Genomic DNA, 25105 nt, shown 5'->3' on the forward strand with positions numbered 1-25105 from the left:
CAGTCTCCCACACATAAAAAGGGAGATTTATATTGCCACTAAGTGCATCTGCGTCATTCCTGTTTGTGGTATATCTGCAAGCCACTTTCTGCCACTGAAGCTGTGTAGTGTAATACAGTGGGCCTGTTTTTTGCAGCAGTCTCCCAAACATAAAAAGGAGATTTATATTGCCACTAAGTGCGTCTGCGTCAGTCCTGTTTGTGGTATATGTGCCAGCCACTTTCTGCCACTGAAGCTGTGTAGTGTAATACAGTGGGCCTAATTTTTCCAGCAGTCTCCAACACATAAAAAGGGAGATTTATATTGCCTCTAAGTGCATCTGCGTCAGTCCTGTTTGTGGTATATCTGCCAGCCACTTTCGGCCACTTATACTGTGTAGTGTAATACAGTGGGCCTGTAGGTTTTTTTTGCAGCAGTCTCCCACACAAAAAAGGGAGATTTAAATTCTCAACAAGTTTATATACACTTTCTACCTTGTTTTACAGTACCATATAATGGTTGTTACTTTGGTTAAATTTTCCCAAAAATGAGGAAGTCTGGTGGAAGAGGCCGTGGGCGGTCATTGCCAGCTGGTAATGATGGTGGTGGTGGTGAATCTGGTGGTAGTGGGAAAAGCAAAAAAGCACCTAAGGCTCGAGTTGTTGAGCCAGCGCCATCGTCTGGCTACACAAGGCCTCGAAGGCTCCCTTATCTTGGAGTAAGAAAACCGCTTTTAAAGCAGGAGCAGCAGGAAAAAGTTTTGGCTTTCCTTGCTGACTCAGCCTCTAGCTCTTTCACCTCCTCTTCTGAAAGTTCCAAATTTAAAAGCAGCGAGTTGTCAGTGGGTGCTCCCGGGCAGGAACAAGTCGCTTCCTTATGTCCTTCACCCAAACCAAAAGTGAAGGATGCGGCAGGCGACACTACAGTTTACTCCATGGAGCTCTTTACACATACCGTGCCTGGGTTAGAAAGGGAAATTGTTAACAGCCCATTACAAGATGAATTGGACATGGAGTGCACAGATGCACAGCCACAGCTAGATTATTATGCTGTTCCATTGACTCAGATTACTACATTGCCCTCGCAGTGTACTGAGCCAGAATCTGACCCTGATGAGACTATGGTGCCCCGTCCCAAGCGCTATAGCACCTTACACGGTGACACAGAGGAAGGTGCACAGGACATTGAAGAGGCGGTGATAGATGACCCAGTTGTTGATCCAGATTGGCAGCCATTGGGGAACAGGGTGCCACTGGCAGTAGCTCAGAAGCGGAGGAGGTTGAGGCGCAGCAGGCATCAACATCGCAACAGCTTTCATCTGGCAGGTCCGTATCAGGCCAAAAATGTGTGTCAAATCAAAACCAGTTTTAGGACAGCGTGGCCATCCGGTGAAAGTATCACAGCGTTCAATGCCTGAAAAGGTATTCAATAGTAGGAAGCGTGCAGTGTGGCAATTTTTTAACCAAGATCCGAATGATCAGTGCAAAGTTATCTGTAAGAAATTATCAAAGACCTTTAGCAGAGGGAAGAATCCCCTAAATTTAAATACAACGTGCATGCGTAGACATTTAACCAGCATGCACTTGCAAGCCTGGACTAACTACCAAACGTCCCGTTACGTTGGTGCACCCGCTCAGAATGAAGGTAGTCAGCAATGCTACATTGCTTCCCTCACTGTAAGCCCACCGTTTAGGACACCACCAGCAGCAAATGCGGAAGTATTGTCGTAAGGCCAAAGCAGTCAGGGAATCACAAGGTTTTTGGTAGGAAACACTGTATGTAGGTCAACATCAAGAATACCATCACCAACCTTCTCTCAATCCGCCATGTCCACCACCAACACCACCGCTGCTTGTTCCACCATATGCAGCTCTCCAGTCCAGCTCACCCTACAAGAGACTCTCATTAGGAAAAGGAAGTACTCATCCTCACATCCGCATACACAGGGTTTGAACGCCCACATTGCTAGACTAATCTCGTTAGAGATGATGCCCTTCCGGTTAGTTGAAAGTGAAGCTTTCAAAGCCCTGATGGCCTACGCAGTACCACGCTATGACCTACCCAGTTGACACTTCTTTGCGAGAAAAGCCATCCCAGCCCTCCACCAGCATGTGAAAGACCGCATTGTCCATGCACTCAGGCAATCAGTCAGTAGAAAGGTGCACCTCACAACAGATGCATGGACCAGTAGGCATGGCCAGGGACGTTACGTATCCATCACGGCACACTGGGTTAATGTGGTGGATGCAGGGTCCACAGGGGACAGCCATAGTGGGACAGTTCTGCCCAGCCAATGGTCTAGGAAACAGTTGGCAGTAGGCGTTCGACACCCCTCCTCCTCCTCCAGAAGCGAAAACTCATCAACAGAGCGCAGTCGCCCTACCACTCCATCCGCAGCTGCCAGTGTTGCACACAAGGTGTCCCATTATGGAACAGCTAGTGGTAAGCGTCAGCAGGCTGTGTTGGAAATGAAGTGTTTGGGCAACAACAGACACACCGCGGAAGTTCTGGCCAAGTTCTTGCAGCAAGAAACTCATTCATGGCTGGGCAGTGTACATCTTGAGGCAGGCAAGGTAGTCAGTGATAACGGAAGGAATTTTATGGCTGCCATAGCCCTTTCAGAACTGAAACACATACCTTGCCTGGCTCACACCTTGAACTTGGTGGTGCAGTGCTTCCTGAAAAGTTATCCAGGGTTACCAGCCCTGCTCCTGAAGGTGCAAAGACTTTGCTCGCACATCCGCCGGTTGCCCGTACACTCCAGCCGTATGCAGAGCCATCAGCGATCGTTGAAGCTTCCCCAGCACCGCTTATTAATCGACATTGCAACAAGGTGGAACTCCACACTGCACATGCTTCAGAGGCTGTGCGAACAGAGGTGTGCTGTAATGTATTTGTGGGAGGATACACATACACGGGCAGGCAGTTGGATGGCAGACATGGAGCTGTCAGGTGTGCAGTGGTCGAAGCTACAAGACCTCTGTCAAGTTGTTTAGTGTTTTGAGGAATGCACACGGCTGGTAAGTGCAGACGACGCCATCCTAAGCATGAGCATCCCACTAATGCATCTGCTGATGCAAAGTTTGACGCACATTAAGGAGCAGGCGTCTGCAGCCAAGGAGGAGGGAAGCCTTGATGAAAGTCAGCCATTGTCTGCTCAGGGAACTCTCCTGGATGAGGTGGCGGATGAAGAGGAGGAGGAGGAGGATGATGGGGATGAATATTTATCGGAGGAGGAAGCTTCTCAGTGGGCAATAGAAACTGGTGGCGTTGCAAGGTCAGGTACAGGGTTTTTGCGGGAGACAAGTGATGTTGATTTGCCAGAAAGTGCTCCTCAACCCAGCACAAGCAGTGATTTGACACCTGGAACATTGGCCCACATGGCTGATTATGCCTTGCGTATCCTAAAAAGGGACCCCCGCATTATCAAAATTATGACCGATGACAATTACTGGTTGGCCTGCCTCCTGGATCCACACTATAAAGGGAAATTGCAAAATATCATGCCACATGAGAACCTTGAGAAAATATTGGCTACCAAACAAGCAACTTTTGCAGACCATTTGGTTCAGGCATTCCCAGCACACAGCGGCGGTGATGGTTCTCACACGAGCTGCAGGGGGCAACATGGCAGAGGTGTTAGAGGTGCACAAATCAGAAGTGGCGTTGGACAGAGGGGTTTTATGACCAGGTTGTGGAGTGATTTCACAATGACAGCAGACTCGACAGGTACTGCTGCATCAATTCAAAGTGACAGGAGACAACATTTGTCCAGTATGGTTACGAACTATTTTTCCTCCCTTATCGATGTTCTCCCTCACACGTCATTCCCCTTTGATTACTGGGCATGTAAAATAGACACCTGGCCTGAATATGCATTACAGGAGCTTGCTTGCCCAGCTGCTAATGTGCTATCAGAAAGAGTATTCAGTGCTGCTGGTTCAATACTGACCGAAAAAAGGACTCATCTGGCTGCCCAAAATGTTGATGATCTAACCTTCATTAAAATGAACCAATCATGGATTTCTAATTATTTTGCCCCACTTTCCCCTGCTGACACGTAGCTTTCCTGTAAAAAGGTCTTGCTTTTGGACTCCTCTTACTGACTGCTCCAATTCCTCCATTTGCAGCTGCTGAATGTCCACCATAGGCCATTTTTACACCTCCCTAAATGGGCTGATTCCCCCCACGGGGACGTGATCACCACTTGGCGCAAGCACCCGTGCGAGTGCCGTTTGCCTGGACAGGTGGGTGTGCCCACTTTTGGCCAATGGCACTGGCACAGGGTCCCTCATAGTACAATGAAGTGTCTCTGGCGGTGTTGGTGCACACCCAATGTCAGACACACCATCGTAATATGAGGGGCCCTGGGCCAGTACCGCCACCCATGAGAGAGTGCACCCCCAGCTCAAACAGTGCTCTACCACTTGCAAAACTTACCTCTCACTGCTTCACCACTGTTTAGTCTGTGCTGTTAAATCCTTCAATGGCACTGCCAATACAAGTTTGTTGAAATGATAGATGATAGTAAAAATATACAGGTGCCCTGCCCTCCATTTGGACCTGTGAATACTGTGCGTGAACTACCACTGTCTGCTACTCAGCAGAGGAACCCACTCCTCTACCTAGCTTTGCCACCTGTTTATTTAGAAACATTTTTTGCAGACATTTAGCCCACTTTACTATTTTGGCCAACTTACTGTGTTAGCCACTTCTTCCAGTTGTCCTCCACAGAACAAAGCAGTGCCGCCAGTTTACTTCTGTTACCAGTTTAGAACAGCATAGAGCCTACTTTTTTATTTTAGGCCTAGTAAGTCTGTCTGCGCCACTCCTTGCAATCGTCCTCTGCTGACCAAACCAATGCCGCCTGTGTACCCCTGTAACCCATTTTAAACTGCATAGAGCCTACTTTTTTATTTTAGGCCTAGTAAGTCTGTGACACTCCTTGCATTCATCCTCCGCTGACCAAACCAATGGTGCCTGTGTACCCCTGTAACCCATTTTAAACTGCATAGAGCCTACTTTTTTATTTTAGGCCTTTAAGTCTGCGCCACTCCTTGCAATCGTCCTCCGCTGACCAAACCAATGCTGCCTGTGTACCCCTGTAACCCATTTGAAACTGCATTGAGCCTACTTTTTTATTTTAGGCCTAGTAAGTCTGTCTGCGCCACTCCTTGCAATCATCCTCCGCTGACCAAACCAATGCTACCTGTGTACCCCTGTAACCCATTTTAAACTGCATTGAGCCTACTTTTTTATTTTAGGCCTAGAAAGTCTGCGCCACTCCTTGCAATTGTCCTCCGCTGACCAAACCAATGCTGCCTGTGTACCCCTGTAACCTATTTTAAACTGCATTGAGCCTACTTTTTTATTTTAGGCCTACTACCTGTGTCTGTCTGCGCCACTCAATACAGCTTTCCTCCACTGAACAAAGCTGATCTTCAATCTTCAGGCTTTCAGCCTATATTTAGAATATGAAAATGCATTTGGCCTACTTGTTTGGTTGGGCCTACTAACGGTGTCTGCCGCTCCTTGGTGTTCTCCTCCACTGAACAAAGCTGAGCTTCAATCTTCAGGCTTTCGGCCTATATTTAGAATATGAAAATGCATTTGGCCTACTAGTTTGGTTGGGCCCTACTAACGGTGTCTGCCGCTCCTTGGTGTTCTCCTCCACTGAATAAAAATGAGCTTCAATGTTCAGCATTAGGGTTGAGCGACCTTTACATTTATAGGATCGGGTCGGGTTTCACGAAACTCGAGTGAAATCGGCCGATCCTATAAAAAAGTCGGGGTCGGGGTCGGCCGAAACTCGAAACCCAATGCAGTGCATTGGGTTTCCAATGGTTCTCAGGGTCTGAAGGAGCGGAAACTCTCCTTCAGGCCCTGGGATCCATATTTAAGTGTAAAATAAAGAATTAAAATAAAAAATATCGCCATACTTACCATCTGATGCACCCTGGTACTAAGCGGGAACCTTCCTTCCTTAGAATCAGCCTTCCAGGACCTTGCGGTGACGTCGCGGTGACGTCGCGGCTTGTGATTGGTCGCGCGGCCGCCCATGTGACCGCTCGCGCGACCAATCACAAGCCGCGACGTCACCGTGACGTCACCGAGGGTCCTGGAAGGCTGATTCTAAGGAAGGAAGGTTCCCGCTTAGTACCAGGGCGCATCAGATGGTAAGTATAGCGATATTTTTTATTTTAATTCTTTATTTTACACTTAAATCTGAATTCCGAAACCAATTCCCGATATCTTAAACATATCGGGAATCGGTATCGGAATTCCGATTCCAGATTCAGAAGATCGCCAACTTCATGGCCGACCCCACACAGGGGTCGGGTCGGGTTTCATGAAACCCGACTTTGCCAAAAGTCGGCGACTTCTGAAAATTGCCGACCCGTTTCGCTCAACCCTATTCAGCATATATCAGATATTAAACTGCATTTGGCCTACTTGTTTGGTTGGGCCTACTAACGGTGTCTGCCGCTTCTTGCTTTTCTCCTCCACTGACCAAAGCAGTGCCGCCTGTTTACTCCTGTTACCAATTTTGAACTTCAGTTGGCCCACTTTATTATTTGGGCCTGCTAACTGTGTCTGCCACTCATCACAGTTGTCCTCCACTGAACAAAGCAATGCCGCCTGGTTAGTCCTGTTACCAATTTTGAACTGCATTTAGCCCACTTTATTATTGGTGCCTATATCTGTGCTTCCTCCTCATCCTGCCCATTGCCCAGCCAGTGCTAGATGAGTCTGCTGGTACATTGACCCAGACCACTACATTCCCCTTGCACTCTACACAGTCAGAATCTGACCCTGCTGAAAGTCAGGTTCCCCTTCCCGCATACTATACCACCTTACACGGGGACAAAGAGGAAGGTGCAGATGAAAGTGCAGGTTCCTTCATCAGGTGGGGGGGATACTCGTTGGTGACGTCACTGGCACAGGGTCCCTCGTAGTACGCAAAAGTGTTTCTGCCGGTGGGAGGCGCCACGCCATCAAACACACCGCCGTACTTTGAGGGGCCCTGTGCCAGTGCCAATGCGAATGAGTGTGCCCCCCTTGCTTGCTCAGGATCACAGCACTTGCATAGTTGAAATACTTACCTCTCCCTTCTCTACCGCCGTGACGTAGTCCGTGTTTCCTGGGCCCACGAAAAATTTGTGCCAGCCCTACCCCCCCACAACGTTAGCCAAATGACCCCCAATTTTCAATGCCTAACTATTATTATAAGGTAAATTAAGATTGACAAGCTTAAGTAACAAGAATGGATGTTTTTGGCATTAAAATGGGCACTGTAGGTGTTTTCTGGGAATTTCGGCCCACTCATCTTTGCAGAGTTGTTGTAATTCAGACACATTGGAGGGTTTTTCATCATGAACTGCCTTTTTAGGCCATGCCACAGCATCTCAGTTGGATTAAGGTCAGGACTTTGACTAGGCCTGCTAGTGTGTTATGGATGATTGTCCTGCTGCATAATCAAAGTGCGCTTCAGCTTGAGGTTACAAACAGATGGCAGGACATTCTCCTTCTATTTTTTTGGTAGACAGCATAATTCATGGTTTCATTTACCATAGCAAGTCTTCCAGGTACTGAAGCAGCAAAACAGCCCCAGACCATTACACTACTATCACCATATTTTACTGTTGGAATGATGTTCCTGTTCTGAAATTCTGTGTTACTTGTGTGCTAGATATAATGTGACATACTTTCCAAATGTCTTGACAATCATCAAGAAGTTTTTGGGCAAAACTGAGAGGAGCCTTTATGTTCTTACTGCTCAACAGTGGTGTTTGTCTTGGAACTCTGCCAAGCAGGCCAATTTTACTAAGGGTACTGTCTCACAGTGGCACTTTGGTCGCTACGACGGCACGATCCGTGACGTTCCAGCGATATACATACGATCTCGCTGTGTCTGACACGCTACTGCGATCAGGGACCCCGCTGAGAATCGTACGTCGTAGCAGATCGTTTGAAACTTTATTTCGTCGCTGGATCACCCGCTGTCATCGCTGGATCGGTGTGTGTGACACCGATCCAGTGAAGTGTTCGCTTGTAACCAGGGTAAACATTGGGTTACTAAGTGCAGGGCCGCACTTAGTAACCTGATGTTTACCCTGGTTACCGTTGTAAATGTAAAAAAAACAGTACATACTCACCTTCTGATGTCTGTCACGTCCCTCGCCATCAGCTTCCCGCACTGACTGTGAGCGCCGGCCGTAAAGTAAAAGCAGAGCACAGCGGTGACGTCATCGCTGTGCTGTGCTTTACAGCCGGCCGGCGCTCACAGTCAGTGCGGGAAGCTGACGGAGAGGGACGTGACAGTCACCGGAATGTGAGTATGTAGTGTTTTTGTTTTTTTTACATTTACAATGGTAACCAGGGTAAACATCGGGTTACTAAGCGCGGCCCTGCGCTTAGTAACCCGATGTTTACCCTGGTTACCCGGGGACTTCGGCATCGTTGGTCGCTGGAGAGCTGTCTGTGTGACAGCTCCCCAGTGACCACACAACGACTTACCAACGATCACGGCCAGGTCGTATCGCTGGTCGTGATCGTTGGTAAATCGTTTAGTATAACGGTACCCTAAGTCTGTTCCTTATGGTGGAGTCATGAACTTGATCTTAAATGATGCAAGGGAGGCCTGCAGTTCTTTGAATTTTGTTGTGGGTCTTTTGTGACCTCTTAGATGAGTCATTGCTGCACTCTTGGGATAATTTTGGTCAGCTGGCCACTCCTGGGAAGGTTCACCACTGTCTCATGTTTTTCACATTTGTGGATAATGGCTCTCACTGTGGTTCGCTGGAACTTTAGAAATGGCTTTATAACCTTTTCCAGACTGAAAGATCTCAATTACTTTGTTTCTCATTTGTTCCAGAATTTTTTTTTGGATTGCGGCATGATGTCTAGCTTTTGAGAAACTTTTGGTCTACTTCACTTTGTAAGGCAGTGCTTATTCAATAGTGATTTAATCGTAACAGTTTGAGATGGGCAAATTTATTTAGATGTAGAGAGAAGAGCCAAGCTAACGGTCCCTCTTGTGTGTCTGGGCCAGAACTATTGGGGCTGTCCTCATTGTTTTAGGGGGAAGATATTTCTGACCGGAGCAGTTCAGGACACCTGACTGATGGGGGCAGGTCCGAGATAAATAGCGGTGTGTGGAGGAAAATGGAACTTTTGACGGGGAATCAGCGTGAGAGCTCAGAGACGTTGACTCCCTCTCGACTTACCCACGCTAGCCTTCTCATCCGGTTAGCAGTACCTTCCCGACTGACGACCCAGGGCCCAGAGAGTTCCCCGCACCATACAGTGATTAGTACTGACTGCAGAGCATCATTTTGCTCACCACCGCAGAGGCACTGCTCAGTCCCATCCCTGTGGTGCCTACTGAGTGCAGGCCTGTTCCTGTGGCATTGACCGCTGGACTGCATGCTTCTTCTGTGGCCTTGTCTGCTGAACTGTTTGCTACTTCTGCTGTGCCGTGGACCAATACCTCTACAACATCTCGTGCCTGGGCCAGGAGATCACTTGCCAAAGGACCTGGAGGATTCGCCACCACAAGGAGCCAGTGGATCGCCTTTCTACGGGACCAGATTGGAGACTTCTCGCGCCGCCTGCGGCACCACCGAGGGATCTTCCAGCACCTCCTACCAAGGCCCAGAGACTGAACTGTTGTTATCTTTACATTTATACCCCCTGCTTGATTTATCACTGTGTTACATAAAATCTCTGTTAACCCTTGATCTGCCTCCTGTGTGTCACTGCATCCTACACACCTGCTATCATCCTACACTTGGCGTAGTTGGCAGGATGCAGCCCAATAGCATGCAGGCAGCAGACCAAGCAGTTGGGGGTGGCCTCAGAAAAAAGACATGTCCTGGGGGCCATGCTGAGTAATTTGCCCAAGTTTATGGGGAGCAACACTATGCTGTGGAGCTGGACTGAACACCTTAAAGGCATGATGATATTGCACCCCATGACCCCTGCGCTGGAATCTGAGGTGGCTATTATGACACTGGATGGAGATGCCCATGATTGAGTGAGGACACGAACCCCCCGAGACTGAGATACCTATAATGAGGTGTTTCAGATCTTGGAGTAAACTCAGAGAGACCCCACAGATGTAGGGGAACTGAGAACATGTCTTTTCAGTAGAACGTAGAGGGAGAAGGAGACTGTTACCCAATATATGAATGCATTGCAAGAGCTACACACTGCGATTATTAGAAAAGATGGCATGGGATTAGGACCCACAGACATAATGTTACGGAACCTCCTATTGACTGGTTTGCGAGACGTGCTGACAAAACAAGCCCTGCGAGAATGTGTACGGGAAAACCCTCAAATGACTTTCCTTGAAGTAGGGAGTGAGGCACACATGCGTGAACAGGAGCAGGGGGTGACAGTCCAGTGGGGAAGGTCCAGAGTGTGGGGGCATCTGTAAATGCAATTGCTGAACCACAAATGGGTGGAAGAAATGAGGAGAGAACTTGTGAGTGTGAAAGTGGAACTGGCTGACATAAAGAAGAAAACAGAGGTTATCAGTAATTCTTCAGAGAGCAGGGAATGCCCAGACCCCCGCCGTGACTCCCGAATATTTCGCCGGTCGAGGCTCATTACTTGTTACAACTGCTGAGAGAGTGCACCTGCCGAGGAAGAGTGATGTCTGGCTGCCCATTAAACTAGAGGGCTCTGAGCTGGGGGACACCGCCCGGAGCCAGAACAGGTGAGGTTGAGTAGTGGAAGTCCCACAAGTTTAGTGTCAACATGCCCTCTGGTATGGGCAGAAGTGGACAGACATGCAGTGAGATGCCTGATTGATACGGGCTCGCAGGTGACAACAATGCCAGAATCTTATTTTCGGCAACATTTTCCCAGAGCAAAGCGACCTGATTGGGGTCCTGTGATAAAGTTAATGGTGGCCAATCATCTACCCATCTTGGTCGCAGGGGTGATATGGATGCAAGTGTCCATCTGTGGGAAAGACTTGGAACAGAAAGGCATGGTACTGACACAGGGAGAAGTGAGCAATGGACCTGCTGTCACCTTGGGAATTAATGTGCTGAAGGAGTTTGGAAGCATTCTCATCAGTGAGCCCACTAACGAGACCCTAAAATAGTTGGGTCCACATACACCACAGAGAAGATAATCGTCCCTACCTCCACCAAAATCGTTCTTCCACCAGGACAAACAGTGCTATCCCTGCCCATTCATGCCTGTGCCCCTTAGAGGGGGCTAAGGTCCAAATTGAACCTTCTTCTTCACAGCAGTTACCCATGGGATGCCTAGTGGCGCAAACATTAGCCATTGTAGGAGGGGGACTTTCTGATATGGTGCATTAACTTAGGAGATCAGGACATTACTGTTGCTCCCAGAAGTGTGGTGGCCTGAATAATGAACCTACCTGAAGAAATAATGCCCCCAAACAGTACAACTGGAGAAACAACCTGGAGACCCGTGGACTGTGTCAGTGAACTCCAATTCAGCGCCAGAGCCTCATTACATCAAAGAGGGCAGACCCATATTAGAACAAATGCGAGCTGAGCTGGTTGAACTCACACTCACTCAGATGCAACAGATAGAAGCTCTGCTGGGGAGGTATGAAGATGCTTTTGCTCTTCACGAAGATGATTTTGGCTACATCACGGCCATCACGCATGAAATACCAACTTCAAGCACCGTGCCATAAGAGAGCGTTACCGGAAATTCCCCAACAGTTATACCAGGAAGTGAAGAGCATGTTGAACCAGAGGGTACAGGGGGAAGAGATTTCTGACCAGAGCAGTTAAGGACACCTGACTGATGGGGGCAGGTCCGAGATAAATAGCAGTGTGCGCAGGAAGATGGGTCTTTTGGCAGGGAACCAGCATGAGAGCTCAGAGACGGTTGACTCCCTCTCGACTTACCCACACCAGCGATACGTGCCTCGTACCCGGTTAGCAGTGCCTTCCCGACTGACGTCCCAGGGCCCAGAGAGATCCCCGCACTGTACAGTGACCAGTACAGACTGCAGAGCATTGTTTCACTCATCGCCACAGAGGCACAGCTCAGTCCCATCCTTGAGTGCCAGCCTGTTACTGTGGCAGCGACAGCTGGACTGCATACTTATTCTGCTGCCTTGTCTTTTGAACTGTTTGCTACTTCCGCTGTTCCGCAGACCAACACCTCTACAACATGTCATGCCAGGAAATCACGTGCCAATGGACCTGGAGGATTTAGGATTTGCCACTGCAAGGAGCCAGTGCATCACCTTTCTGTGAGACCGGATTGGAAACTTCTCTTGCCACCTGCGGTGCCACCAAGGGATCTTCCAGCCACCTGCTTCCAAGGCCCAGAGACTGATAAGTTGAAGTGTTGTTATCTTTACATTTATACCCCCTGCTTGATTTATCATTGTGTTACAAAAATCCCTGTTAACCCTTGATCTGCCTCGTGTGTCTCACTGCATCCTATGCACCTGCTAGCTGACATAGAATTGAATTGTAATTAAATTTTAGAAAAGTCTGCATTTTAGAGAATACGGTAAACCTAAAGGATGTAACGAGAAGGCTAAAACTGCCTCTCACCCATTAGATCAACTGGCTAGAAAAGGAAGGCCCAGGTGTGTTAGGCCTCTAACCCACTAGCTCAGTTCCATGGACGGGAAGGTTATGCCACCTCTCACCCGTAAATTCACTGTAGAAAGAAGGCCCAGGTGTGTTAGGCCTCTCACCTACTACATTAGCCGTGCAGTTGGCTACCTCCTCTGTTGATCCTCAATTTGCTATATCAGTCATTCAACTTGAAGCAGGTGAATCTTTTACCAATCTTTTCAATCACCTACAAGTTTTCCTCTAAAATAGGCACAGTTCTTTTTCACTTTCAATTTCATACAGTACGTATTGCTTTAAACACAAATCTCTCAGCGTGTACCAAACCAGGGACAGAGAAACTTAGAATGCAATACATGGCCCCCCTTCCTCTGGCCCACAGCGCAAAGGGGAGAAATCTCAAGCAAGTAGCGCAGGGGTGCACTTCCCTCCTCCCATCTGGTATTTCGCGCTGATAAGAGCTTGGTGCCTCACACACACAGAAGCAGTTTACAAAACATTCATCCTCTCGGAATTAAAAACAATTTCTCTATACAGGCAAATTACTGCATAACTTGAAAAAGTTGATTCTGACCGCGTCCGGCCACACCACATATAGACATACATCCAGTGTCAAACCATATATAGCACAGGTTTCACTGAATCTCAGATGTAAATTAAATGTACATTAAAAATATCCACAACTCATTCATCCTGGACCCTCAACAACACTTAGATAAGTAATGATACTTATGTGATCATTCATTCATACATGCTCATGCAGGGATTGTTTTTTTTGTTCTTTTCCTTTCACTTTTTAGTTGAGTTTCACAAGAAGAAAATCCCCTTATCTCAATCACTCCACCTCTTATCTCATTCAGAGGTTCTCATAGACATACACACATACAAGGCTCACACAGCCTGTCTATTCTGCACTTTGGAATTAACACAACTCTATATAAATTAAACTGCAGCAGTGTCCACTGACACTTTGAAAACACTTTAAGGCCAAACAACAAAAACCACAGCCTTATACAAAATACAGCTTCATATAATGTACTGCCAATCCAAAATGACCAAAATAACAACACCCAATTAGGATATTGACAATTATTACAGATAACAATTATCACAATTATCATCTTATTACTCTATTATTCAACTCTCATACGGACATAAACAGACAAAACAAACACAAAACTCACTGGTGATGTGTGGATTCTTTGAACCTTGTTTACAGCCTTTTACCCAGAGGTATGGAGAAATCCTGAAGAGAGATTGCAGGTGCAAAACAATTGTAAGAATAACATTTCTCACCTTGCTGCAGCTGTTTGCATGTCCCAATCTCTCAGGAAACTCCCCCATACGGATTCCGAATAGGCTGGTTACACGGCCTCGGTTCGGGCGCCAAACTGTCGTAGCTGCTTTTGCTCTGACCCAGTGTCAGCTGATAGATCACCAGTGAGGCCTAATTGTGGATTTACGCCCTTAATTGACAAGCGCTTGGAGACAAAAGACACCTCACACATATCCTGTGAGCACGTCACTTTTATCTGACATATTAAAACCAAGGCAATGCTTTATACCATTTACACAACATGCATTTCAATGTAACTCATGTAGCCCCCACCAGCACCCAGGGTCATATTCTATTTACCATAGCTCAGAACATATTGTAACTGACTATTGAGAACATACATGATAAGAAGTGTAGTCTCCTTGGAGAGGAGACCATCAGACTACTGAGTCAACAGATTCTAGTAATTCTAACACTTAAAGGTAAAAGGCACTTAAAGGCAAGGCAGTTAAAGGCAAAATATTAACCCTTCTATAACACTATTCAACAGAAACTGATTTGCAACATCCAGTAGCAGCCACTGAAAAGTGTACATAGCTCTGGCCACTAAAAAGTGTACATAGCTGTAGCCTCTAAACTGTGTACTCATCTATGGCTAATAAACAGTGTACACAGCTATGGCCAATAAACAGTGTACACAGCTATGGCCAATAAACGGTGTACACAGCTGCAGCCACTGGACAGTGTACATAGCTGTGGCCACTAAACAGTGAGCATAGCTGTGGCCACTGAAGAGTGAACATACAGTAGCTGTGGCTACTAAACAGTGTACATAGCTTTGGTCACTAAACAGTTTACATGAATGTGGCCACTAACAATGTACATAGCTGTGGCCACTAAAGGGTGTACAAATACAAAACTGTTGCCAAGAAACTGTACATACTTGTGGTGTTCTACTCTAAACACTGCTTACAGCTAACTCTTGCTGGAGGACACAGAAGTGGATTGTGATAGAGCTGGGTGTCAGACCACCACTGACCTGATATTGACAAAATAAGTTATGTAATTATGTATTATGTATGCAGTCTAGGTGACCTAGAGGGAAACAATTGTTTAAGGACAGATTGTCTTATATGTTACATTTGAAAATACAATGTGACTGCTTTATCTCCAAGAAAAAACTTTTGGCTTCAAATAGTTTTTTAAATGCTCTGTAGCAATGGGTTACAAAGACTTTATAAAGGAACCCATCCTTAAAATTAATACCGTGATGACAAAATATTTAAAAAAGAATTGTAAGCAATATTCAGTCTGAAGACTAATTTGCTAATTTGCTGGGAGACTCTGGTGTAAAGTGTATTTTATTTTCACTATTCTAATGCATTCAAGTTGCACAGAGTCCCATATGGCCAAGATACAGCTGCATACCTGTTAACAACCCATTATCAATGGCTCTTTGTCAATGTAACAGCATTTAGGACTAGGTCAGGCATTGAATTTATTGGCGCTTCTTCAAGGGGGGCTCAGTTAAACTACAGTTGTTTCAATAAGCAAACTGTTCTTACTACTTCAACCCTGAAATGAGACAAATTCCTATGAGGAAATCCAAAAAGTTACAGTATGTGGGTCAGATATTTTATTGACACCATGAATACTTACTTTGAAGATGAAATGTCTAGAATGTTAAATGAATAATCAGATTTTACACCTTTTTGTCTCTGCAGCTGAATACTTTCAGTAAAAGAATTTACCCACAAACCAAGATTTATAACAAACATAAGGAAATATATGTGCCTGTCTACTGAATATCAAACATTCAACCATATTACTACATATACAGTATATATACACTGTGTATATATATATATATACATATACATATACATATATATATATATATATATATATATATATATATATATATATATATATATATATATATACAGCTCTGGCAAAAATTAAGAGACCACCACATCAAAACTCTGTCATGGCCAGCCCAATCTCCAGACCTGAACCCCATTGAAAACCCCTGGAATGTAATCAAGAGGATGATGAATAGTCACAAGCCATCAAGCAAAGTAGAACTGCTTACATTTGTGCCAGAACCAGTATGAAAGACTGGTGGGAAGCATGCTAACACGCATGAGAGCTGTGACTAAAAATCATGGTTATTCCACAAAATATTGATTTCTGAACTCTTCCTGAGTATTAGTATTGTTGTTTCTAAATTATTATGAACTTGTTTTCTTTGCATTATTTGAGGTCTGAAAACATTCTTTTTTTATTTTGACCACTTCTCCTTTTCAGAAAATAAATACAAAATGTATTGCTTGGAAATTTGGAGACATGTTATCAGAAGCTTATAGACTAAAAGAACAATTTCCATTTTACTCAAAAATATACCAATAAAGAGAAAAATTAGAAAAACTGAACATTTTGCAGTGGTCTCTTAATTTTGGCCAGAGCTGTATATATAATGTATATATTTATATGTACAGTACAAACCAAAACTTTGGGCACACCTTCTCATTTAAAGATTTTTCTGTATTTTCATGACTATGAAAATTGTACATTCACACTGAAGTCATGAAAACTATGAATTAACACATGCGGAATTAAATACTTAACAAAAAAGTGTGAAACAACTGAAATTATGTCTTATATTCTAGGTTCTTCAAAGGAGCCATCTTTTGCTTTGATGACTGCTTTGCACACTCTTGGCATTCTCTTGATGAGCTTCAAGAGGTAGTCACCGGGAATGGTTTTCACTTCACATGTGTGCCCTGTCAGGTTCAATAAGTGGGATTTCTTGCCTTATAAATGGGGTTGGGACCATCAGTTGTGTTGTGCAGAAGTCTGGTGGATACACAGCTGATAGTCCTACTGAACAGACTGTTAGAATTTGTATTATGGCAAGAAAAAAGCAGCTAAGTAGAAAAAAAGGAAAAGAAGTGGCCATCATTACTTTAAGAAATGAAGGTCAGTCAGTCCGAAAAATTGGGAAAACTTTGAAAGTTTCCCCAAGTGCAGTGGCAGAAACCATCAAGCGCTACAAAGAAACTGGCTCACATGAGGACCGCCCCAGGAAAGGAAGACCAAGAGTCATCTCTGCTTCTGAGGGTAAGTTTATCCAAGTCACCAGCCTCAGAAATCGCAGGTTAACAGCAGCTCAGATTAGAGACCAGGTCTATGCCACACAGAGTTCTAACAGCAGATACATCTCTACAACAATGGTTAAGAGGAGACTTTGTGCAGCAGGCCTTCATGGTAAAATAGCTGCTAGGAAACCACTGCTAAGGACAGGCAACAAGCAGAAGAGACTTGTTTGGGCTAAAGAACACAAGGAATGGACATTAGACCAGTGGAAATCTGTGCTTTGATCTGATGAGTCCAATTTTGAGATCTTTGGTTCCAACCACCGTGTTTTAGTGCGACGCAGAAAAGGTGAACGGATGGACTCTACATGCCTGGTTCCCTCTGTGAAGCATGGAGGAGGAGGTGTGATGATGTGGGGATGCTTTTCTGGTGACACTGTTGGGGATTTATTCAAAATTGAAGGCATACTGAACCAGCATGGCTACCACAGCATCTTGCAGCTGCATGCTATTTCATCCGGTTGGCGTTTAGATGGACCATCATTTATTTTTCAACAGGACAATGAACCCAAACACACCTCCAGGCTATTTAAGGGCTATTTGACCAAGAAGGAGAGTGATGGGGTGCTACGCCAGATGACCTGGCCTCCACAGTCACCAGACCTGGACCCAATCGATATGGTTTGGGGTGAGCTAGACCGTGGAGTGAAGGCAAAAAGGCCAACAATTGCTAAGCATCTCTGGGAACACCTTTAAGATTGTTGAAGACCATTCCCAGTGACTACCTCTTGAAGCTCTTCAAGAGAATGCCAAGAGTGTGTAAAGCAGTCATAAAAGCAAAAGGTGGCTACTTTGAAGAGCCTAGAATAAGACATAATTTCAGTTGTTTCACACTTTTTTGTTAAGTATATAATTCCACATGTGTTAATTCATAGTTTTGATGCTTTCAGTGTGAATGTACAATTTTCATAGTCATGAAAATACGGAAAAATCTTTAAATGAGAAGGTGTGTCCAAACTTTTGGTCTGTACTGTATATATATATTGTGAGATAGCGCCACCTGAGAGTGGGATGGCGGACACTCGCTTGGCAATGAGATTAAAGCACTCAGGCATGGTTTCTCACAAAAACAGTCTATTTGGTTTATTTAGGCATCATAAACCACACCGTAGGCCATGTTGCACATCACAGGCCTACCCATAGACCATAGCACTTTAACTCGCTAAGCAGTCCATTAACGTCCACGGAAAACAACAAGCACCAACAGTCTGTTCCAATGGCACACTCTTCTCTGCCCGTAACTTCCTTTATCTGAAGTTACCTTACAACAGCTCCTGCTCCACACACTGACTTGTCATGATCTCCATGGCCAGAGAACTAGCATAAGCCTCTATAGGAACAAGCTCTTGGAAGATGTAACTGTACTGACCATGAACTAAACCTACCGCATCATCTAGAAGTAGCCAGGTAGCATGTCCTACTTTTTATCCCTATATGCCCAGCGCCGGCCGGAGAACTAAATAATGCTAGCAGAGGGAAATATAAGACCTGACTCACCTCTAGAGAAATGCCCAAAAAAAGGAGACAGAAGCCCCCCACATATATTGGCGGTGATATGAGATGAAACAACAAACGCAGCAGGAAAATAGTTTTAGCAAATTTGAGGTCCGCTTTCTAGATAGCAGAAGACAGAAAGCATACTTTCATGGTCAGTAGAAAACCCTAACAAAACACATCCAGAAATTACTTTAGGACTCTGGCATTAACTCATAATACCAGAGTGGCAATTCCTGATCAACAAGAGCTTTCCAGACACAGTAACGAAACTGCAGCTGTGAACTGGAACCAAAATACAAAAACAAAACATGGACGAATGTCCAACTTATCTAGTAGATGTCTGGGAGCAGGAACAAGCACAGAGAGGCTTCTGATAACATTGTTGACCGGCAAGCATCTAACAGAGAAGCCAGGTTATATAGCGACACCCAGATCTAATCAGAACAGGTGAACAGGGAAGATGATGTCACAAGTTCAATTCCACCAGTAGCCACCGGGGGAGCCCAGAATCCAAATTCACAACAGTACCCCCCCCTCAAGGAGGGGGCACCGAACCCTCACCAGAACCACCAGGGCGATCAGGATGGGCCCTATGAAAGGCACGAACCAGATCAGAGGCATGAACATCAGATGCAGTGACCCAAGAATTATCCTCCTGGCCGTATCCCTTCCACTTGACCAGATACTGGAGTCTCCGTCTGGAAACACGGGAGTCTAGGATTTTTTCCACAACGTACTCCAACTCACCCTCAACCAACACCGGAGCAGGAGGCTCAACGGAAGGCACAACCGGTGCCTCATACCTGCGCAATAACGACCGATGAAAAACGTTATGAATAGAAAAGGATGCAGGGAGGTCCAAACGGAAGGAAACAGGGTTAAGAATCTCCAATATTTTATACGGACCGATGAACCGAGGCTTAAACTTAGGAGATGAGACCCTCATAGGGACAAAACGAGAAGACAACCACACCAAATCTCCAACACAAAGCCGAGGACCAACACGACGGTGACGGTTGGCAAAAAGCTGAGTCTTCTCCTGGGACAACTTTAAATTGTCCATCACCTGCCCCCAGATATGATGCAATCTCTCCACCACCGCATCCACTCCAGGACAATCCGAGGATTCCATCTGACCGGAGGAAAATCGAGGGTGGAACCCCGAATTACAGAAAAACGGGGACACCAAAGTGGCAGAGCTGGCCCGATTATTGAGGGCGAACTCCGCCAATGGCAAAAAAGCAACCCAATCATCCTGGTCAGCAGACACAAAACACCTCAGATATGTCTCCAGGGTCTGATTAGTCCGCTCGGTCTGGCCATTAGTCTGAGGGTGAAAAGCAGACGAAAAAGACAAATCTATGCCCATCCTAGCACAGAATGCCCGCCAAAATCTAGACACAAATTGGGTTCCTCTGTCAGAAACGATATTCTCAGGAATACCATGCAAACGAACAACATTTTGAAAAAACAGGGGCACCAACTCGGAAGAAGAAGGCAATTTGGGCAGGGGAACCAAATGGACCATCTTAGAAAAACGGTCACACACCACCCAGATGACAGACATCTTCTGAGAAACAGGCAGATCTGAAATAAAATCCATCGAGATGTGTGTCCAAGGCCTCTTAGGAATAGGCAAGGGCAACAATAATCCACTAGCCCGAGAACAACAAGGCTTGGCCCGAGCACAAACGTCACAAGACTGCACAAAGCCTCGCACATCTCGTGACAGGGAAGGCCACCAGAAGGATCTTGCCACCAAATCCCTGGTACCAAAAATTCCAGGATGACCTGCCAATGCAGAAGAATGTACCTCAGAAATGACTCTACTGGTCCAATCATCAGGAACAAACAACCTATCAGGCGGACAACGATCCGGTCTATCCGCCTGAAACTCCTGCAAGGCCCGCCGCAGGTCTGGAGAAACGGCTGACAAGATAACTCCCTCCTTAAGAATACCTGTGGGGTCAGAGTTGCCGGGTGAATCAGGCTCAAAACTCCTAGAAAGGGCATCCGCCTTAACATTCTTAGAACCCGGTAGGTACGATACCACAAAATTAAACCGAGAGAAAAATAATGACCAGCGCGCCTGTCTAGGATTCAGGCGCCTGGCGGTCTCAAGATAGATCAAATTTTTGTGGTCAGTCAATACCACCACCTGATGTCTGGCCCCCTCGAGCCAATGGCGCCACTCCTCAAACGCCCACTTCATGGCCAAAAGCTCCCGATTCCCAACATCATAATTCCGCTCAGCGGGCGAAAATTTACGGGAAAAGAAGGCACAAGGCCTCATCACGGCGCAGTCAGAACTTTTCTGCGACAACACTGCCCCAGCCCCGATCTCAGAAGCGTCGACCTCAACCTGAAAAGGAAGAGTCACATCAGGCTGACGCAACACAGGGGCAGAAGAAAAACGGCGCTTAAGCTCCTGAAAGGCCTCCACAGCATCAGGGGACCAATTAGCAACATCAGCACCCTGTCTAGTCAAATCGGTCAATGGCTTAACGACATCCGAAAAACCAGAAATAAATCGACGATAAAAGTTGGCAAAGCCCAAAAATTTCTGAAGACTTTTAAGAGAAGAGGGCTGCGTCCAATCACAAATAGCTTGAACCTTGACAGGATCCATCTCAATGGAAGAGGGAGAAAAAATATATCCCAAAAAGGAAATTCTCTGAACCCCAAAAACGCACTTAGAACCCTTGACACACAGAGAATTAGACCGCAAAACCTGAAAAACCCTCTTAACTTGCCGGACATGAGAGTCCCAATCATCCGAAAAAATCAGAATATCATCCAGATACACTATCATAAATTTATCCAAAAAATCGCGGAAAATATCATGCATAAAGGACTGGAAGACTGAAGGGGCATTAGAAAGACCAAAAGGCATCACCAAATACTCAAAGTGGCCCTCGGGCGTATTAAATGCGGTTTTCCACTCATCCCCCTGCCTGATCCGCACCAAATTATACGCCCCACGGAGATCAATCTTAGAGAACCACTTGGCCCCCTTTATGCGAGCAAACAAATCAGTCAGCAACGGCAATGGGTATTGATATTTAACCGTGATTTTATTCAAAAGCCGATAATCAATACATGGTCTCAAAGAGCCGTCTTTTTTTGACACAAAGAAAAAACCGGCTCCTAAGGGAGATGACGATGGACGAATATGTCCCTTTTCCAAGGACTCCTTTATATATTCTCGCATAGCAGCATGTTCAGGCACAGACAGATTAAATAAACGACCCTTTGGGTATTTACTACCCGGAATTAAATCTATAGCACAATCGCACTCACGGTGCGGAGGTAGTGAACCCAGCTTGGGTTCTTCAAAGACGTCACGATAATCAGACAGGAACTCAGGGATTTCAGAGGGAATAGATGATGAAATGGACACCAAAGGTACGTCCCCATGAGTCCCCTTACATCCCCAGCTCAACACAGACATAGCTCTCCAGTCAAGGACTGGGTTGTGAGACTGCAGCCATGGCAATCCTAGCACCAAATCATCATGTAGATTATACAGCACTAGAAAACGAATAGTCTCCTGGTGATCCGGATTAATACACATAGTCACTTGTGTCCAGTATTGTGGTTTATTATTAGCCAATGGGGTGGAGTCAATCCCCTTCAGAGGAATAAGAGTCTCCAAAGGCTCTAAATCATACCCACAACGATTGGCAAAGGACCAATCCATAAGACTCAAAGCGGCGCCAGAGTCGATATAGGCGTCCGTAGTAATAGATGACAAAGAGCAAATCAGGGTCACAGACAAAATAAATTTAGACTGTAAAGTGCCAATGGGAACGGATTTATCAAGCTTTTTAGTACGCTTAGAGCATGCTGATATAACATGAGTAGAATCCCCACAATAGAAACACAACCCATTTTTCCGTCTAAAATTCTGCCGCTCGCTTCTGGACAGAATTCTATCACACTGCATGTTTTCTGGCGTCTTCTCAGTGGACACCGCCAGATGGTGCACTGGTTTGCGCTCCCGCAGACGCCTATCGATCTGAATGGCCATTGTCATGGACTCATTCAGACTTGCAGGCACAGGGAACCCCACCATAACATCCTTAATGGCATCAGAGAGACCCTCTCTGAAAGTAGCCGCCAAGGCACACTCATTCCACTGAGTAAGCACAGACCATTTACGGAATCTTTGGCAGTAAATTTCAGCTTCATCTTGCCCCTGCGATAGGGACATCAAAGTTTTTTCTGCCTGAAGTTCCAAATGAGGTTCCTCATAAAGCAAGCCCAAGGCCAGAAAAAACGCATCCACATTGCGCAACGCAGGATCCCCTGGTGCCAATGCAAAAGCCCAATCTTGAGGGTCGCCGCGGAGCAAGGAAATCACAATCCCAACCTGCTGTGCAGGGTCTCCAGCAGAACGAGATTTCAGGGACAAAAATAACTTACAATTATTTCTAAAATTCTGAAAGCTAGATCTATTCCCTGAGAAGAATTCCGGCAAAGGAATTCTCGGCTCTGATACCGGAGCATGAACAACAAAATCTTGCAAACTTTGTACTTTCGTGGCGAGATTATTCAAACCTGCAGTTACACTCTGTAGATCCATTATAGACAGGTGAACATAGAGCCATTCAAAGATTAGAAGGAGAGAGAAAAAAAAGAAAGACTGCAGCATAGACAGACTGGCAAGTGATCCAATTAAGAGCACACTAACTACTAGAGAAAAAAAAAAAAAAAAAAAATTTTCAGCAGACTTCTTATTTCTCTCCTTTCTCAGCCAAGGATTTTAACCCTTTAGTGGGCCGGTCAAACTGTCATGATCTCCATGGCCAGAGAACTAGCATAAGCCTCTATAGGAACAAGCTCTTGGAAGATGTAACTGTACTGACCATGAACTAAACCTACCGCATCATCTAGAAGTAGCCAGGTAGCATGTCCTACTTTTTATCCCTATATGCCCAGCGCCGGCCGGAGAACTAAATAATGCTAGCAGAGGGAAATATAAGACCTGACTCACCTCTAGAGAAATGCCCAAAAAAAGGAGACAGAAGCCCCCCACATATATTGGCGGTGATATGAGATGAAACAACAAACGCAGCAGGAAAATAGTTTTAGCAAATTTGAGGTCCGCTTTCTAGATAGCAGAAGACAGAAAGCATACTTTCATGGTCAGTAGAAAACCCTAACAAAACACATCCAGAAATTACTTTAGGACTCTGGCATTAACTCATAATACCAGAGTGGCAATTCCTGATCAACAAGAGCTTTCCAGACACAGTAACGAAACTGCAGCTGTGAACTGGAACCAAAATACAAAAACAAAACATGGACGAATGTCCAACTTATCTAGTAGATGTCTGGGAGCAGGAACAAGCACAGAGAGGCTTCTGATAACATTGTTGACCGGCAAGCATCTAACAGAGAAGCCAGGTTATATAGCGACACCCAGATCTAATCAGAACAGGTGAACAGGGAAGATGATGTCACAAGTTCAATTCCACCAGTAGCCACCGGGGGAGCCCAGAATCCAAATTCACAACACTGACTCCTGTCAGTCCTGGTTCCCAGGGAACCTGCCAAACTGGGATCACTGTCCTTGTGACCAGGGCACTTCAGATAACCAGACCCACAGATGGAACTGTAGCTTCCCCAACACAGTAGCCATCACAGGATCTGCAGATACAGCCTCTTTGTGCATTATTCAGGAAGTCCAGTCCCAGGCACTTCCAACACACAGGCCCTCAGTCCATGGTATAGCCATGGGCTTCCAGGAATCCAGTCCACTCCAGGACATTCCAACACAGACCATTCAGGATTTTACACACTGACCATTCCGGTCCATACACTCTGAACATATGACCCAAACCCAGGTCACATTATGTACCTGTAACCACCCCCCAAAGGTGGGAGGTGTGTGTGTGTGGTTAGCCAGTCCCACCCAGCTCTCTGACTAACCCTGCAAGCCTCCCTTTTTAACTATACAAATACTTGTGGGATCAGGACAAAAAAGATGATATACACGGTCATTGTTGAACTATCAAAAGACAAAAATGTTATTAGAAAATACATAATTTAAAACCATACTACCAAGGTTAGGAAAGACAGACAAACCCATTTGTCAAAATCACCCATAATCAATGCGCAGCTGCAGGTGACAGATGGCTACCACACATAGATGTATCTTGGTGGGTGGCTAACGGTGTATAGCAATACAGGAAGCAAGATAGACCAACAATCTTTAGCTACACAGTATCACATAAGTATGTAAGAAATACTAATGTGTAACTGACACATTGCTTGCCCCTGACACTGGGCACTACATTGTAATCCCAAATCCTTTGGTAATCCTTAGATTCCATGATGCCTTGCACACAGTCAAGGCACTCAGTGCCAGAGGCAGCAAAACAACCTCAAAATATCTTTGAACCGCCACTATATTTAACTGTAGGTACTGTGTTTTTTTCTTTGTAGGTCTCATTCTGTTTTCTTCTCCTTTCTATTCTCCATGCTTAGTGTGGTACACACAGACCATGAAAATACTGAGTAAATTTCCCCCCTTTTATCTGGTTTCAGGTGTGACTTTCATATTGCCCACACCTGTTACTTACCACATATGGGTTTTAACAAGCATC

The sequence above is a fragment of the Ranitomeya variabilis genome, chromosome 2 (genome assembly GCF_051348905.1).
Source record: "Ranitomeya variabilis isolate aRanVar5 chromosome 2, aRanVar5.hap1, whole genome shotgun sequence".
Classification (NCBI taxonomy): Eukaryota; Metazoa; Chordata; class Amphibia; order Anura; family Dendrobatidae; genus Ranitomeya; species Ranitomeya variabilis.